Here is a 16,573-nt window from a genome sequence, read left to right as displayed (position 1 = left end):
AATTTGCACGTCCCAGATTTGACAGAGTTTTAAAGGGATGTGATAAATAAAAGTGGAAGCTCTTCAGTTGTGGATGGCTTTTTTTGGCGTGGAATATTGCTGGCGTGGCATTTCGAGAGAGGTTCATTACTGTTGTTGCCAGCTAACGATGCCCCTCATTGTCATTTAATAGGCTGTGCAAACAGATGTGTCCCTCCAAAATCAAATGTTTGTCTTTCTACATAGCTGACCCAAGCACTGTGTTGTCTCTTTGTTTGTTTGTGCGCATAAGAGAGAGTTTGCACATGCGATCATGCCGGTCTTCTATCTCGTGTGCTCGCGTGCGTTCAGAGATAATATGTTGTTCTGTTGGCGTATCCGTGTTTTTGCATGCGCAAGTAGCAAAAAATGGCACAATTTGACATATTTCACATCCCACAAGTGGATTTCTGCTTTTGTTAATATTTCATCCTCAGATAATAATAAATGATATGATGAAATCGGCTGAAAGAGTGGTATGTTCCGCACATGAGGAGACAGAGTGTGTTTTTACGAGATCAGTATGAAATGATAAAAACTTCACGATCAAGGTTAGTCATATCGCTCCCAGAGTCAAGTGCAGCATTTTTTTTGCCTTTTCCCTTTGATCTGTGTTCCCAGTGGAAATGTAGCTCGGTTGATTTTTACGTCTCGTTCCCAAACACACCCAACGAGTCATTCCCGAACACACTCAAAACACTGCGTTTAGTCAGATGAACTCATGCCACTTTTTATCTGCAGCTTTGAAGCAGATTTTGATAGCTTAATGATCTGCTAACATCCCTCACTTTTAATAAATACTACAAAACACACATTTGCAGTGTGTGTTTGCAGTCTGCCGCTCAAGCTGGCAGACAGCAGTCTGTAATTTGATTTATAGAGAGACAGAAAGAGAATCAAGTTATATATATTGACAGTTGTCCACTTGCAATGATATTTGTGTTGTATTTAATTCAAAACCATCCTTTAGTGGTAGCTACAGTTAGTATAAAATTAGGGTTTCCGTGGGTCTTAAATTGCTTTTCCGTGAATTAAGGACTGACATAGAGAGATGAGAAAGAAAAGACTATGTCAGAAGAGTTTCAAAACGAAATGCAAAAGCGCCTGTTTTCAAATATTGGTTTTTGAAAAGTATGTTGACTTCTGCCATTTACTGTATCTAAGGTGATAGTGGAAGTTTCATATTTATTTGATTCCATTTGATTTTTAGTTATTTAAACTGTAATTTTAATATATATATATATATATATATATATATATATATATATATATATATATATATATATATATATATATATATATATATATATATATATATATATATATATATATATATATATATATATGTGTATATATATATGTGTATATATATATGTGTATATATATATATATATATATATATATATATATATATATATATATATATATATATATATATATATATATATATATATATACTACTTGATGCCAAATTGCTGCTAATTTGAACGTGAAAGTAAAATGTGCATGGCGCTTTTACCGAAGCAAGGCGAGGAAAAGAGGGAAAACTGAAACTAACTAAAAACAAACAGTTGCAAGACGCTGAATTGCTGCTAATTTGAAAGTGAAAGTAAAACTGGAAGTATACTTACGTTGCATGTCCACCAAAGCGTTTTTAGCCGGTTGAAAATGCGCAGCTGTGAGTGCAGCGTTTTTTCCGTTGAGACGCTGTAGTTGCTATGATACGGAATATACTCTGAAGTAATAGCTTCTCCATTGTTGTTCAGTCATAGTACAAGCAGGGTGGTCGGTATTAGTCCCGCCCCTCTTCTACTCTGATTGGTTAGCTGACTAGAAAGTTACAGTGATGAGCGCAGCGTTTTACTCAAAGCTGAATGTTCTTCAACTCTCGGCACTGAGATAAAAATGGCCAAATGGTCAGCACGCTCCTAGCATTTTAAAAAATGTGGTGCTCCCAATGAGAACAATTGAAAAAATACACCAGGCGCGGGGAAAAATGCTTTGGTGGACACACGGCCTTAGAGAACATCATTGCTGTATTGTTTTCCCTTCGATTTTTTTTGGTTTTAAAAAGGTCTTTAAAAAGTCAAATTTACCCTTATAAAATCTGCAGAAACCTGAAAATGCATTATTATGCTATTATTAAAAAGACTTTGCGGCATTTGCACATGACAACAGCCCTCATTTATTTGTCCACTTTTTTGTTATTTATCAGGATGACAAAAAGATCCGAACCCTGAAGAACTCATCAATCACGGTCCATTTGCAAACAGCAGTCGAGGATGCTTAACTGCAATATTCAGATGCGAAGTCTTAAGTGCAGTTACTTCTCTGTTTACTCGAACGGCTGAGTGATGATTAGCTACATCCCTGATTGAGCCTGAAGAGGGCTGGCAGGCTCAGATCAGCTGGATGGTGATTGGTAGATGTGGAAGACTAGGAAGTTGGTTGTTTTTTATTTATTTATTCAGTCAGTCTAACACAGAGAGAGCAAAACACCCTTGAGTCTCTGGTTTCCTCTGCAAAGTCAGGCCTTGATTCGTCACATCATAGTGAAACGTTTTAACGGCTGACGAGAAGCTGGTTGTCAAACGTTCCATATAATCTTGACAGACTTAAAAGCACCTAGTATCGTTTAAAGTGTTTACATGCATCAGTTATGCTGAATCCATGCAGACGCTTTAAACTATGTTCTTTTTTATCAGATAAACAGTTTATGTACCAGTTTTATTTACACCTTTATGTTATGCTGCAGTCTGAATCTCTTCATTTTCTCTTTTAGGAGCTTACAGGGACTGATAAATATTATACAGTTTCATACCGCTGATTTATCCCCGTTGTCGCTCCCAATCGGTGTTTTCTGCTCCAATCGATACTGCTACAGGGCTGTGTTTGTGGACGGCGCTATAGAAGGACGTTCTCTAAAATGATCAGGGACATCCTGCGAATCAGCTGTACTTAATCTCTCCCGATCGCTTCTGTGCCGCGTCCGCTTTCTGCTGACTGCGCTTCGGAAGTGTGGCAATAATGTAGCGCCGAGTGTGTAAACAATGTAAGTACTGTTGATCCGCAGAAGGTCCTTTAAAGCCCACAAAGGTTAGCCGAGTTTGCTTTGGCCTTTTGCGACGTAATGGCAGCAATTTCTACTGGCTTCACGTACGGCACGGCTTCCCATCAGAGATCCCTGAGTAAACCTAATTAGATATACCTTCACCTTTCCTGGCGTGATTTCAAAAAAGGGGCCGCACCATTCGCTTCCATTAGCGATTAATATCCTTTCTCCTTGTAGATATCTTTGCACGATATTAGTGTTTAGCGCAGAATGTCATCGAAATATCATAGTTAATCATACACATTTTCTCAGCACCACGTTTAATTGGAGCAGCTCTAATCACTGTGAGGAGGAAATTATATGTTCAGTTTTCGAGGGAATGACGGAGGCCTGAAGCTTTAGAGATGCATTAAGAAGATATAATGGGGTGTTTCTTTAACTGCAGGTGCTTTCGTGTCCTGGGGTTCACTTTTTATTTATTTATTTTATTTTTACTAACAGACAAGTAAATTAAGTGCAAGTATTATATTATTACAAGAATTATAAAAAAAAAAAAAAAAAAAAGTCTAGATATTTGTATATGTATTTAGTCAAACGATTAATCGCGATTAATCACATACAAAATTAAAGTTTGAGTTTGCCTAATATGTGTGTGTGTACTGTGTGTAATTATTATGTATATGTAAATACAAACACATTCATGTATATATTTTAGAAATATTTAGAAGTATATGTATTTATTTATATTTTTATGTACATACATAAATAACATGTTTCTCCTAAATATATACATTAATTTGTGTGTATTTATATATACATAATAATTATACACAGTACACACATATATTAGGCAAACTCAAACTTTTTTTGCTTGCGATTACTCTTTTAACAGCCCTAGTATTTATTTTTTATTACTATTGTTTTTTAATTATTTTATATTTTTAAATGAACAAATTAATAAATATTTCAGTATTTATTATATATTAATTTTTGAAAATTATGGCAGCGTCATTTTACACAACAGTAAACAATTTTATCCTTAATGGTTTTATCAATAAGAGTGTACTTGTGTACCAAGCATTTGAATATGAATATAAAATGTGACCCTGGACCACAAAAACAGTCATAAGTCGCATGGGTATATTTGTAGCAATAGCCAACAACATATTGTTTGGGTCAAAATTATCAATTTTTCTTCTATGCCAAACGATCACGATATTAACATCCTAACAAACCACACATTTATGTAAAGCTTATTTATTCAGCTTTCAGATAATATATAAATATCAATTTCAAAAAATTGACCCTTATGACTGGTTTTGTGGTTGAGGGTCACAAATGTGAAAACGAAACAAAGAAAGTTAAGTTGCAGAAGTTAACAGAACATTTTTATTATGTCATTTCAAGTTAAGTAGTTTTAGTAAGTATGCAAAACGTATATTTATATTTTATTTTATTTATTTATTTTAGGGCTGTCAACCGATTAATCGCGATTAATCGCATACAAAATAAAAGTTTCAGTTTGCCTAATATATGCGTGTGTACTGTGTGTAATTATTATTTAACTATAAATTCACACAAATTAATGTATATATTTAAGAGAAATATGTTATGTACAAAATATTTAGATTTATATAATATAAATTATATAAAAATTATAATAAATACATATACTATAAATATTTCTTGAATATGTACATGAATGTGTTAGTATTTATATATACATAATAATTACACACAGTACATACACATATATTAGGCAAACTCAAACTTTTATTTTGCATGCGATTAATCGTGATTAATTGGTTGACAGCCCTATTGTTTATTTAGATTTATTTTTGGCGTTTTTGCTTTTATTATTATAGGATAGTATAGAAATGACAGGAAGCAAAGTGGGAGTGAGAGAAAGTGGGAAGAAGACCTTGAGCTGGGAATCGAACTCAGGAAGCCAGTAGTGCAACAGCGCTAAATGTCAGCGCGCTTCCCACAAAGCTTTCGGTGCAGACAATATTACATTTATTTAGATAAATCGCTATCTATGAAATTAGCTATAGCAAGAAGGAGAAGCCTGCCTTATTTATTTATTTATTTATTTAACAAATGATTGAAATGTTATTTCTACCACAGAATGTTTGCAACAAAATTTGTTATGTGAGATGTGCTGGAAATATTCATGACAAAAATTCATGTTGGTTTCTGAACATTTTGTAGACAAGCTAAATAAACACATGGAAAAAAGTGACCACATGTGACCTGGACCACTCATAAGGGTAATTTTTTTTTAAAATTGAGATTTAGTTTAAGATAGGCCGAGATACAGCAATTTGAAAATCTGGAATCTGAGGGTGCCAAAAAAATCTAAATATTGAAAAAAATATCATTTAAAATTGGCCAAATGACGTCCTTAGCAATGCATATTACTAATCAAAAATTAAGTTTTGATATATTTATGGTGGAATATTTACAAAATATCTTCATGAAACATGATCTGTACTTAATATCCTAATGATTTTTGGCATAAAAGAAAAATTGATCATTTTGACCCATACAATGTATTTTTGGGTATTGCTACAAATATACCCGTGCTACTTAAGACTGGTTTCGTGAACCAGGGTCAAATATTTGAAGAAACACCCAACATTGTATGTTAGCAATGCAGTGAGAAGGTTTTATTCATTCAGTAGAAACTCCCTGGCCAGCCTGAACTCGTTCCGTTCACACCATTGTCAGTCACAAGAGACAGAAGAACAAATTCAGGTCGTTCGTCCTCCAATAGGTTTGCTCCTCTGGAAAGGCTGGAAGGTTCATAAAGCCTCCATGGTATTGTGACTGGCACAGGGTTTGCTGCAGGTGTGCTGAGGGGTTCAAAGGGGATGAAGAAAGGCCCTTTGAAGCGGCTGAAGTTCATGCGTTGACCTTTAGCAGCCCAGTGTCGGACTCCCTGGAAGCCGAGAGAATGACTGCATAAGCAGGCACACCGCTGACAGAGTGGACCGACGTGGCGGCATTTACGGGACCGGATTCACGGAGCCTCGTTAAAGACATAAAGAGATTAAAAAGAAAGAACGAGTGACTTTCTGAACGAGAGTTACTCTAACCTTCAACAGCCCATTATGAGCCAGCCGTCATCCAAAAAAAGTCCCTTCGGAAGGTGATTCTTCAAGTTGTACGCCGGTATTATTATGCTGTGCCTCACATCATATCAATTTGAGAGCTGAGAATCAGTCAGGATTATTTCAGGCTCTTATATAAGGAAGAACATAACTTATTGAGAAGCAGCTATCTGCTAGCTTTCTCTAGAGACATTTACAGCCATCTATAAAATGAGAAACACAAAAAATGTATCATTTCCATTTTCCCATCATCCCTCTTATCACCTAATGTTATTCTAGATGTACTGAGATATAAAAAAATGCGCTTTAAAACCAGATACCGATTAGCCAGGATGAATGGGTAGTCATTTAGCAACCAACTGGCTAATTAGTAATTGTCTTTTTTGTTGTTGTTTTTATATGTTAGCCTATACATGCCGATGGTTATCTTGGGTCAGTTTTTGCAGATTGTTAGGTCTTAGTTTTTCAGGTTCGAAACAACATGAGGGTCAAAGAACTACTCCTTTTAAGACTAACAAAGTCACTAATTGTTCTTACTGACTACTCAAATGTGAAATGTAGTTATGCGCATCCCTAACAGCAATGTAGACTTTTTTTAAAGAAAAATATGCCAGTGGCAACCAGCCTGCCGCGAGTCTCGGGGATTAGATTCCACGTGGGACACGACAGCGGCTGCCTCTGAGTTATATGTCATTGTGTATGGAATTACGCAACCGCTGACCTTTTAATGCTGCTGGCTCCTCAATTTATGACCTCTTCAAACACAGCTCTCAGAAACAGCCACCCCAGTGCGAGTCCTGCGTACGGTGAACACACAGCGCACCATATCAGCATTCATAGAGTCCTGAACACATTCTTTTCCAGAGGTTAAGCACTGCAGGGGATTGGCAAGCGTGCTCGGAAAGGAGAAACAGGAAACACAGCATCTCCAACACTGGAAAGTGTTTTACTGAGTGCGTGCTATTGTTTTATATGCCTCACTCGGATAATGTCAGCAATATTATGCAGGGCCCGTTTGTGAGGGGGGGCGGGGGATGCAAGACAGATTATGTTTTATTTCATGTATGTTGTGTTTCTTATCATAAAAATGGTTTCTTGCTTTCTTCTTCCCTTTGTTTTGCGTTGAAAGCCCTCGTAAATCACCAGGTGGCATTAGAGGAGTAATAGTCGTTGCATTGTTAACCTGCCAAAGTGGTTCTTTCTCATTTAGGATCGATAACATACCCATGTGTGATATAATTTGCCTTACCTTGTGCAGAATTTTCAGTTTAGGCAATTTATTAGCTCAAGAAGTGAAAAATAGCTATTTTCATAACGACATACATGAAAGGAATCATTTAATGAATCATTTAAATGACCCGTTGTACGGAAATATCACAATTGCTGTGAAGTGCCGCCCTTAGTTTGATTGGAAATTAAACGTGTGTAGATTGTGGCCTGTAAACCAAACACCTTTTCAGCCATGGTTGTGGAGAAATGAAGCTTTTTTTTTTCCTTCTGGAATGTTTTGCCTTCCAAAGTCCCCTTGAAATCAAAAAAATTTTTGGCTTTTAGTGTGAACATGTTAGGCTTGTGAGCCAGTGTGCTCCAAAACCATGACAAAATTCGCATTTAGAAGATATAAGCATTCAAAACTTACAATCTGTAACTTTCACCAATATGGATCAACGATTTTGATGACATCACCCTGCACTTAAGCTTCTCATTAAACTTTCTATCCAATCAAATCCTTGCCTAGAATCCAAAGCGTCCCGTCCCCTACACTATAAATTAAAAGCTGAAGCTGTGGCTGAATTCAGTCACTTGTTCACAGAATTGGTATTTTCTCTACAGTGAATTGCCTGTAGTGAACTATATAGGGGAAAGTGAATGATTCACACAGTGTAAATATGCTTACCATTGGGGCAAATAAGGTCTGGTTTCATTTTGTCATACGAACCATCACAGTGTGCACAGCCTGCTCTGTTACAAAGACGCGATAGCAAAGAGCGATCATGTGATAGATAATTCAGTAGGGATGAGATTGTGGCTGCCATACAGTGTCAAATGCGGCTTTACCCTGCTCGACGGCTCTGGCCCAAAAGCTATTGGCTATTTAAAAAAGGGGGCGGAGCTGCCCAATACGTCCCGCCCCATACACTATAAATAAAAGCTGAAGCTGCGGCTGAATTCAGTCACTTGTTCACAAAATTAGTATTTTTTGTACGGTAAATTGCACATGGTGCACTGTATAGGGGATAGCAAATGATTCAGACAATATATGCTTATCATTGAGGCAGATGAAGTCTGATTTCACTTTGTCACACGACCCGCCGCAGCGTGCACAGCCTGCTCCGATCCAAAGACGCGGATAGCACAGGGCGATCATATGCGCGACTTTGCGCAAACCACAAAACGTAACGGACACATTTGAATTCTGCACAGAATGCTGTTTTTTAATATAGATAATGTGATATGGATGAGATTGTGGCTGTCATATGGTGTCAAATGCGGCTTTACCGTGCTTAATGGCTCTGGACCAAACTCGATTGGCTATTTAAAAAAAGGGGGCGGAGCTGCCCGCCCGGATATGTCCCGCCATGTCTTCCTATTTCAGTTGAAATTCAGCTTCTCATCAAACTTTCTATCCAATCAAATACTTTCTAGAATCCACCCATATAGTCCCGCCCCATACACTATAAATACAAGCTGAAGCTGCGGCTGAATTCAGTCACTTTTTCGCAAAATTAGTATTTCTGTAAGGTGAATTGCACGTAGTGCACTGTATAGGGGATAGCGAACGATTCAGACAGTGTAAATATGTTTATCATTGAGCCAAATGAAATCTGATTTCGCTTTGTCACCCGACCCGCCGCAGCGCACACAGTCTACTCCGTTCCAAAGACTCAATAGCACGGAGCGATTGTATGCACGACTGTGCAAAACACAAAACGTATCGGGCACATATGAATTCTTCACGGAATGCTGTTTGATATATACTGTAGATAAGGAGATACGAAAGAGATTGTGGCTGTCAGTCGGTGTTAAATGCGGTTTTACCCTGCTCAATGGCTCTGGCCCAGGCTGTGATATAAACGCTGTTGGCTGTTTTAAAAAGGGACAGAGCTGCTGGATATGTCCCGCCCTGTCTTCCTATTTAAGTTGAAATTACGTCAACACATAAATTATAGCTGCGTGTTTCAGAGTACTTCAGTGGACCTTTAAGCGTTTATTGGCATATGTAGCATAATTCTGCTACATATTATAAGTATATGGGATTTTGCAGTACATAGAATCATCCAAATTATCGTTAGTCAGATCACTTAGAAAAGTAAATTCTCCGCAAGCAACATTGAAGGTTATTGTGTTTGTAGGAATTCACTCCTCAAATAAAAAACAAAATTTAAAAATTAAATATTACAGTATACTGTTTTATTTATGAAAAGGCCAAAACGTATGTCTTAGAGTTAATTAACATTATGTCACAAATGCTGTCAATGGAGCTTCAATATCTCCATACAGAGTAGAAGAGGACAAACATTTAATATGGATGTAGGCTTTATTCACATGTTCTGCTTTCTCCTTCCACTAGTCCCTGTAACGCCTCAGAGCGCCATTCACATGCGGGGACTGATAAATGTATAATGTGCAATTATCATTAATTATCATTAACTGAGCAACTCAACCCTAAGCTCAGAGTTGTTCAGAGCAAGGATCCACGACGTGCCCCACGTCGACGAATAGTGCCGCTGAAACCGTAACTATACGCGCCTCCATGTTGAGAAGTCATCAGAGAAATTAAGAGTATGTGGGTGTTCTCGACTAAAGGCTAAATTGTTTTCATTAGCACAAACAAGTGAAGCGACAGTGTTTATCAAAATGCAGAAAGTGGGAAATGTGAACGGTAGTTCCTTTTTTTTTTTTTTTTTTTTTTTTTCTTTCTTTCCCCATTTATTTATTTTTTTTTTTTTTAGTAGCCACATCATGTCATCCCTCATGAGCCTTTCACTCTAAGTACTTATACTTTCACTAACCTGCAATAAACTTCTCAATCTCCCCAGAATATCCTCCTGATTGACACCTCTGACCTTTCGTTCCGGGCATTTGCAGAGCAAAAACAGCCCATCCCCCTGGTGATTGGCTGGCATGTTTGTGATTGCCTTTAGCTGATTGGCAGACGGCGTGATTGGCGGGGGGTCTCCGGCTGGCGGCGCAGGGGGAGTCAGGGAGCAGCTGCAGCGGCGGGCTGGTCTCTTGGATGTGAAAATGGTTTTGATAAATAATAAAACAGTGGTAATAACCAGCTGCTTTTAAGGTCACGTGACCTTCCGCCACAACCGCCATGCAAATAATGACTTTACGACAACCTGATTGGTTCATGCATTATTAAGCCCAACCCCCCTCGGCTAACTCCACCCGGTAATGGCTCCACAGGTGTTCTCACATGGCCACGCAAATATCATCCTCTTTCATTTGCTTTTTATGTTTTCTTTTTAATCCCATCTCTCACTTGGCATGGCCCTCAATTTCCCTGTGGAAATAAAGGGCTGGTTATTGTATCCACCGGAGGAAGCTTCCCTTGGACTGTGCGCTATCATGATTTTTCTTGTGTGGCTAATGAGGTTGTGGTTATGTGTGTGTGTTTTGGAAGGAAGGCAAGTGAGACAGAAAGCTGTATTGACTCTGTATACTTCCCTGGATGCTTACTTCCAATATGATCCATTGACACTTAGTGTGACTGCGCAGTATGGATTCCGCTGTGGCAGTTCATACTCACCACTTCTCCACATCGATCTTTTTGTCCTCACTATCTGTATGTGTGTAGTAGATGACTTTACACTGACAATAGAAAGGAGCAAGGAACAAAGCTCAGCACCTACGTAGTCATTCTCCCTTTCTGGACGGGGATGCGCATAAACTGTGAACTCTGTGAAGAGCCTGATATGGATTGTTGGGCTGGTTTTCTTTATACTAATGCTCCATGCTCCAGGGCTATTCAGCCTTGGTGCTCATGTGGGTAAGGTAGGTTTGAACCCAACCTGCAGTCTGAAAAGTTAAACAGTATTAGGATGTTGTATTTTAAGTAGTTGCTTCCTGATATTATTCTATTTATGATGTTTTGGTCTCTAGATATGACTCGGTACCAATATATTTTGTCAGTTTTATTGTCCACCAGATGAGAATTGCTTAGAGGAGTCTGTGTTATTTTTGGTAAGAAGTGCAGGATGGGATCCACAGCAAAGTATCCACCTTGTTGGGTGAGACTTCTGGTTCATTTGCCGCTATAGAGAAAAAAAGAGATGAAAAACAACGTGCAGTAAACAGTAAAACTGTTTGCTCTACAAACCAGCCAGTTCATAATTAAGATAATACATTAAAATATGTTAGGACAGACCCATTTGCAATATCCAGCAGCAAAGTGAGCTGTTTTTGTACAGCTAAAAATGTCTGGACTCGGATGAGACCGAAAGCCAGACCCATAAAATTTACAAACGGCCACTCCCGCCACACTTCATTCAAATCAAGTATGACAGAGTGACTGCAGACTGTATTCGCTTTTTCCTTTCAGTGGTGGAATGCTGTGAGATTTTCTGAGGTTTGTGTACAGAGAGCATTTATGTTCTGTCTTGAGTAATTTATGTAACCTCCTCAAGAAAAGCATAGTGTGAAACCACACTGATGAACAGATGCTTAGTGGGCCTGACACAGTGATGTTGTTCACGTCAGTTCACGTCTAAAGAGCCAACATGAAACCTGGTGGAAATTACACTGTAAACATACACTGATTGGTGTTAGAAAGAGATTTTCAAGTGCTTGAAGAGTCAAGAACTAGTGCTGGGTGATATATGGGTTTAAACAGTAAAACGGTTTGGAAAACATTCCAGGATTTTTCTCCATATAGGGGACTTCAGTGGTGCCCAATGGGTTGAAGATCCAAAATGCAGTTTCAAACTGTGCTAGTGCAAGACGAGCATTTGTATATACAGTTTGATTTTTTTATTTTTTTATTTTTTTTTTTTTAGAAAATGATAGATAATTTTGCTAGAAAAGACCTTTATTTCTCAGCTGGGGTCGTGTAGAGCCCTTTGAAGCTGCACTGAAACTGTAATTTGGACCTTCATCCTGTTGATCCCTATTGAAGTTCACTATATGGGGAAAAATCCTGAAATGTTTTTCTCACCTTAACCTTAATTTCTTTTCAACTGAAGAAATTATCAGGGCATTTTTATTCTGAAAGAGAACTAATCCTTTAACAGCACACAACTAATTCTGTGGCAATTAACCAACTGTAAATTGCTGTTAACAGAAGCCAAAGCTGCTGAAGATGAGCGGAAAGAGGAGAAAATGCTGTAGCAGGAAAAGCAAACTCGTGAAATATTAAAAGAAACTCCTAAATGCTAAATTAGGTGTGAGGGGGTCTAGATGAATGTTTCTGAACTGACTGTCTTCATAAAAGTCTAGATGGTATTTTTTCATCTTACCTCCGTAAAATGCATATTAATGTAGTATTTAAAAGCGCAGTGCTGCTTTATTTACAGCAGTAATCATGGAAGTGTTGTATCGCTGCTGTTCCATAAGTGCCACCTGCTGTCAGAGAGTGGAATTGAGTTCTCATTCAGCCCGCCTGCTGTTTTTGTTTCATTCAGATGTGTTTTATGTAGCATAATTTCACAAAGCTAAGGTCAGACCACTCTGTTTTTGCTTCAAATTTTGAAATTATATAGTCTAATTTACATCAAAACGGCTCATGCTTTGTTTGGATCATCATTAAAATGCAGTGGTACTGCAAGTGTTCCTTGGATTTTCATTCATATAAAGTTAGGGGGAAAAAAAAACATGATAAAACTGCCAGAATCCTAAAAAAAAAAGGGCACAATACAGATTTTTGGTCAAACCACCTAGCACTGCTTCAAACTTTAAATGTTTTTATGCTTGTTTCATTTGAAGGATGTGAACATTACAGTACAGTATAATGTACTGTACATTAAAAATGATTTAAATTTTTAAATACTTTTTAAAAGAAGGACTAATACTGTGCGAATCTATACTGAACCAGTGGAAGTGGTTTTTGGGAATGCTCTGTTAGAGTTGAGGCTTTCTTTTGTGCTTCCCGAGTGTCTTTCCAGGACAATGTGTTGGCTGAAGATGTGTACAGAGGGTTTGTTCTGGAGGAAATCTCTGTTTAAAAAGGATGTTGTGAGGTCCTAGTGCACCACTGCAATCTCTCATAACCGAAAGACCAGCTGAGGCTTAAAAAAAAGCCCACCGAAATCTCACTCACACACTCACACATTTCCACTTTAACCTCCCAACCCTCTCTTTCCCTCCTCAGACGTGTTGTACCTGTCTCCCTCCATCCCACATCATCTCTCCATCTCTCCCTCTGTGTCTCGTCACTCTATTTCCCCCAATACCCCCCCACTTTCCTCCGTGGCTTTTGTCAGAAGAAAGTGACAGGTCCCGACGGAGAAAGCCAGGGAACGGCGCGGCACAAGACAGTCCTCTGGCGTTCCACAGCCTCGGCACTTTGTGTTTGAGATGTTCAATCAAAATGCTAATGGCTCTTGCGACGAGGGAACGATATTATTGTTCCACTAATTGATAAGAGAAGGAAGATGGAAGGGCCCCGTGTTGCCGGTCTATGCTGCCGCATACCCGCCGCTCAGACACTCTGTTTTAATTACAATTACACAAATGAAAGGGAACAAATTGATCCAACGAACAAACAGTTTGCTGTTGCTCCCCTTTGTGTAGTAAACACTATACATTATTTAGTCATTTTATGCATTATTTATTCCATACCTCACTCCCATTCAACGTCGACATCCTATGGAAATATGCAGAAATGTTTATTGAATCCACTTGTAGATAACACCCAAAACTTATATGGAAATAATAAGATTTTATGTATTTGTTTTTAAGAGTATTGGCTGAAGTGCAAAGAAAATAAATGAAAGTCTTATTTATAGTGATTATTCTAAACTCACTATACTATACTAACTTACAATGAAGCAAAAAACTTTTCAGATTTGTTTGAAATTGTGTCCTAAAATGGGCAAAACACCATCAGTTCTCCTCCAGTCTGTGAACTTTGACACTTGAGCAGAAATGTCTCTTTTTTTGCTGCTAAGTGACCTTAAAGCAATCCATTGTGACCCTTAGCTTGAAACAGGAAGCAATTCCCTTGATGTCGCCTGTCTGCTCAGAAACATCGGCCACCCGCTCTTGTTGGACTATTGATATGTGTTTTTTTTTTTTTTTTTCTCTCTCTGTGAGGTGTCTAAGTATAGCTACGGGCTGAACCTTTTCTATGAATCTTTGCAGGGGTCATGAGACAGAGACATTTCACTGTCTGTAGACATATCAGAGCTCCATGCACTGCTGGGTGGCATAGAAAGGGCAATTAATAGCCTGTCCGGTTATTTCTTGCTGTCGGGGTGTCCGTCAAGTGGGAGTGATGCTCCTTTCCACAGCGTTCCTTGGAGATGTGGTCTGTCTTATTAAGTTGTCGACAGTTTTGTGTGTGTGAGAGTGAATAGACTGTATTATACTACAAAACTACATATTTTCAAAGTCGGCTCAGTGGTGAGTTGCGTGGAGTATTTTCATGGACTATTTTCAATGTAAAAAATACATATATGGGTTGTTGACGTGACATGGCATTTTCACTGTCTCGCAAGATAAAAATGAATATAATTAATATTGTTGTTATTTAAAATGCTGTAAATCATTACACATTTCTTTGTCCTACATGGAACCATTGTTATAAAAGCTGCAGTGTTGTTTGAATTTTGAGCCAAATGTCTAAATTGTCCTATGGTGTGACTGTCTCAAGTATGGTTCAATAAATTAAAACTTCTATAAATAAAAAAAAAAAAAGCATAAAAATGTTAATAAATACCTCCGGCATAATTGTACAAGTGTCTATTTTAGTAAATGGCAATCATTTATTTCATCCATATATTTCTGAAAGTGTAGGAGCTTGATACATTTTGTCTCTGAAAACCATGTCCTCTGTTGTGACACCATATCTTGACTTTAAATCAGCCAATTCCAGAACTTTTATTAGTTGAAGGACCCCATTCATGGTCGTGTTATTTATCTTTTTTGGAACCACTACAAAAGTGTTACGTTTTGTTGTCCTTTGGTGTGACACCCCTAAATTATATTTTTTAATTTTAAAATTGTATGTTAAACTACATAATCATGGACAATTATGCAAATGTGCCTTGCAAACTGCTAATGACTGGTTAGTTTGGAATAGCAAGTTCATTAATTGACACAAAAGGCTGAAACATCCTATTATGTGACAGATAATGTTCACCGGTGTGAGTCCTGTACTGTCACACCATAGGACAAAGATGTCACACCAGAGGACAAGGTCTCTTTAAAAAGCATTTTAATTTTTTGATCGTTTTCAGTGTTCCTAAATGCAATAATTACATTCATTAAACTATTTTTTAAACTAGTTACACTGGGGGGGGTGGGGGGATGGGGGGGGGGGGTAGAAGAGTTTCAGTAACATACTGATTGGCTATTTTGTTATTGACAATTTTTTGTTTTGTTTTAATAAACATGCTGATATTGTTTGTTTCAAAATGAAACTTACTTTCTCATTTGACGTGTTCAAAATTAAATACTTTAATAACCACTATTTCGGTCCTTTAGTGTGACATAATGTCTTATGGTGTGACGTAATGCCCTATAGTGTGACACAAATAAAAGAACCACAGATTTGTTTTTCTCAACATATCTTACAAACAGTTGAGTATTGCAATATAAAATATCTCTCATCTTAAAATAGGTTAATTTTCAGCAGCTTTGAACAGCAAAGTTTGCTATGTTGTCAAAGTTTGTCATATTTGTCCAAGTCATGGGGAAAATTAATTATGATTTTATATTAAATAAATAACACTATATGAAAATAAGTGTTTAACAATGATGATAAATCTCTCTAATGCTATTAATATATTATTAAGAGGGGTTTTTTTGTCACACCATAGGACCAATTTATGGTACAGTTCAGTAAAAATAAATAAAATAATGAAAGAATTGATGAAGTTAGACTTGACATAAATATATGAATTTGTTCTTCAAAAAAGGTTCTTCAAATATTGGCTATTTGTTAGCTACCCATATATTGATATATAAAATGTGTATATATATTAAATTTTGTATGTAATGTTTTTGGTAGTTCCCCCCACATTATTTTCTTTTCTCTTTCCAGCCTATGTACTTGTCACTTGTCAATGTATGTATGTCCTGGGACCACTTGAAACAGTACGTGTGTGTTCATGTGTAGGGGTTGGCGTAATCGCATCACATTTGCCTGAAGGCAACTCAGCAAGTCGCCATGTTTAAACAGCCATCTTCATAACAGCGCGGGGAGAGGGAAGACCTGTTGAAAGAA

General features: G+C 37.6%; 1 protein-coding gene across 12 annotated transcripts in view; it reads left to right on the top strand.

The window, feature by feature from the left end:
- The window catches only part of msi2b (musashi RNA-binding protein 2b), a 302,804-nt gene that overhangs the window by 168,026 nt on the left and 118,205 nt on the right, over positions 1 to 16,573 (top strand). The window lies entirely within an intron of this gene.

The sequence above is a fragment of the Labeo rohita genome, chromosome 15 (genome assembly GCF_022985175.1).
Source record: "Labeo rohita strain BAU-BD-2019 chromosome 15, IGBB_LRoh.1.0, whole genome shotgun sequence".
NCBI classification, from domain to species: Eukaryota; Metazoa; Chordata; class Actinopteri; order Cypriniformes; family Cyprinidae; genus Labeo; species Labeo rohita.
The sequence above is the reverse complement of the archived record's forward strand: the minus strand, read 5'-3'. Positions and strand labels throughout refer to the sequence as shown.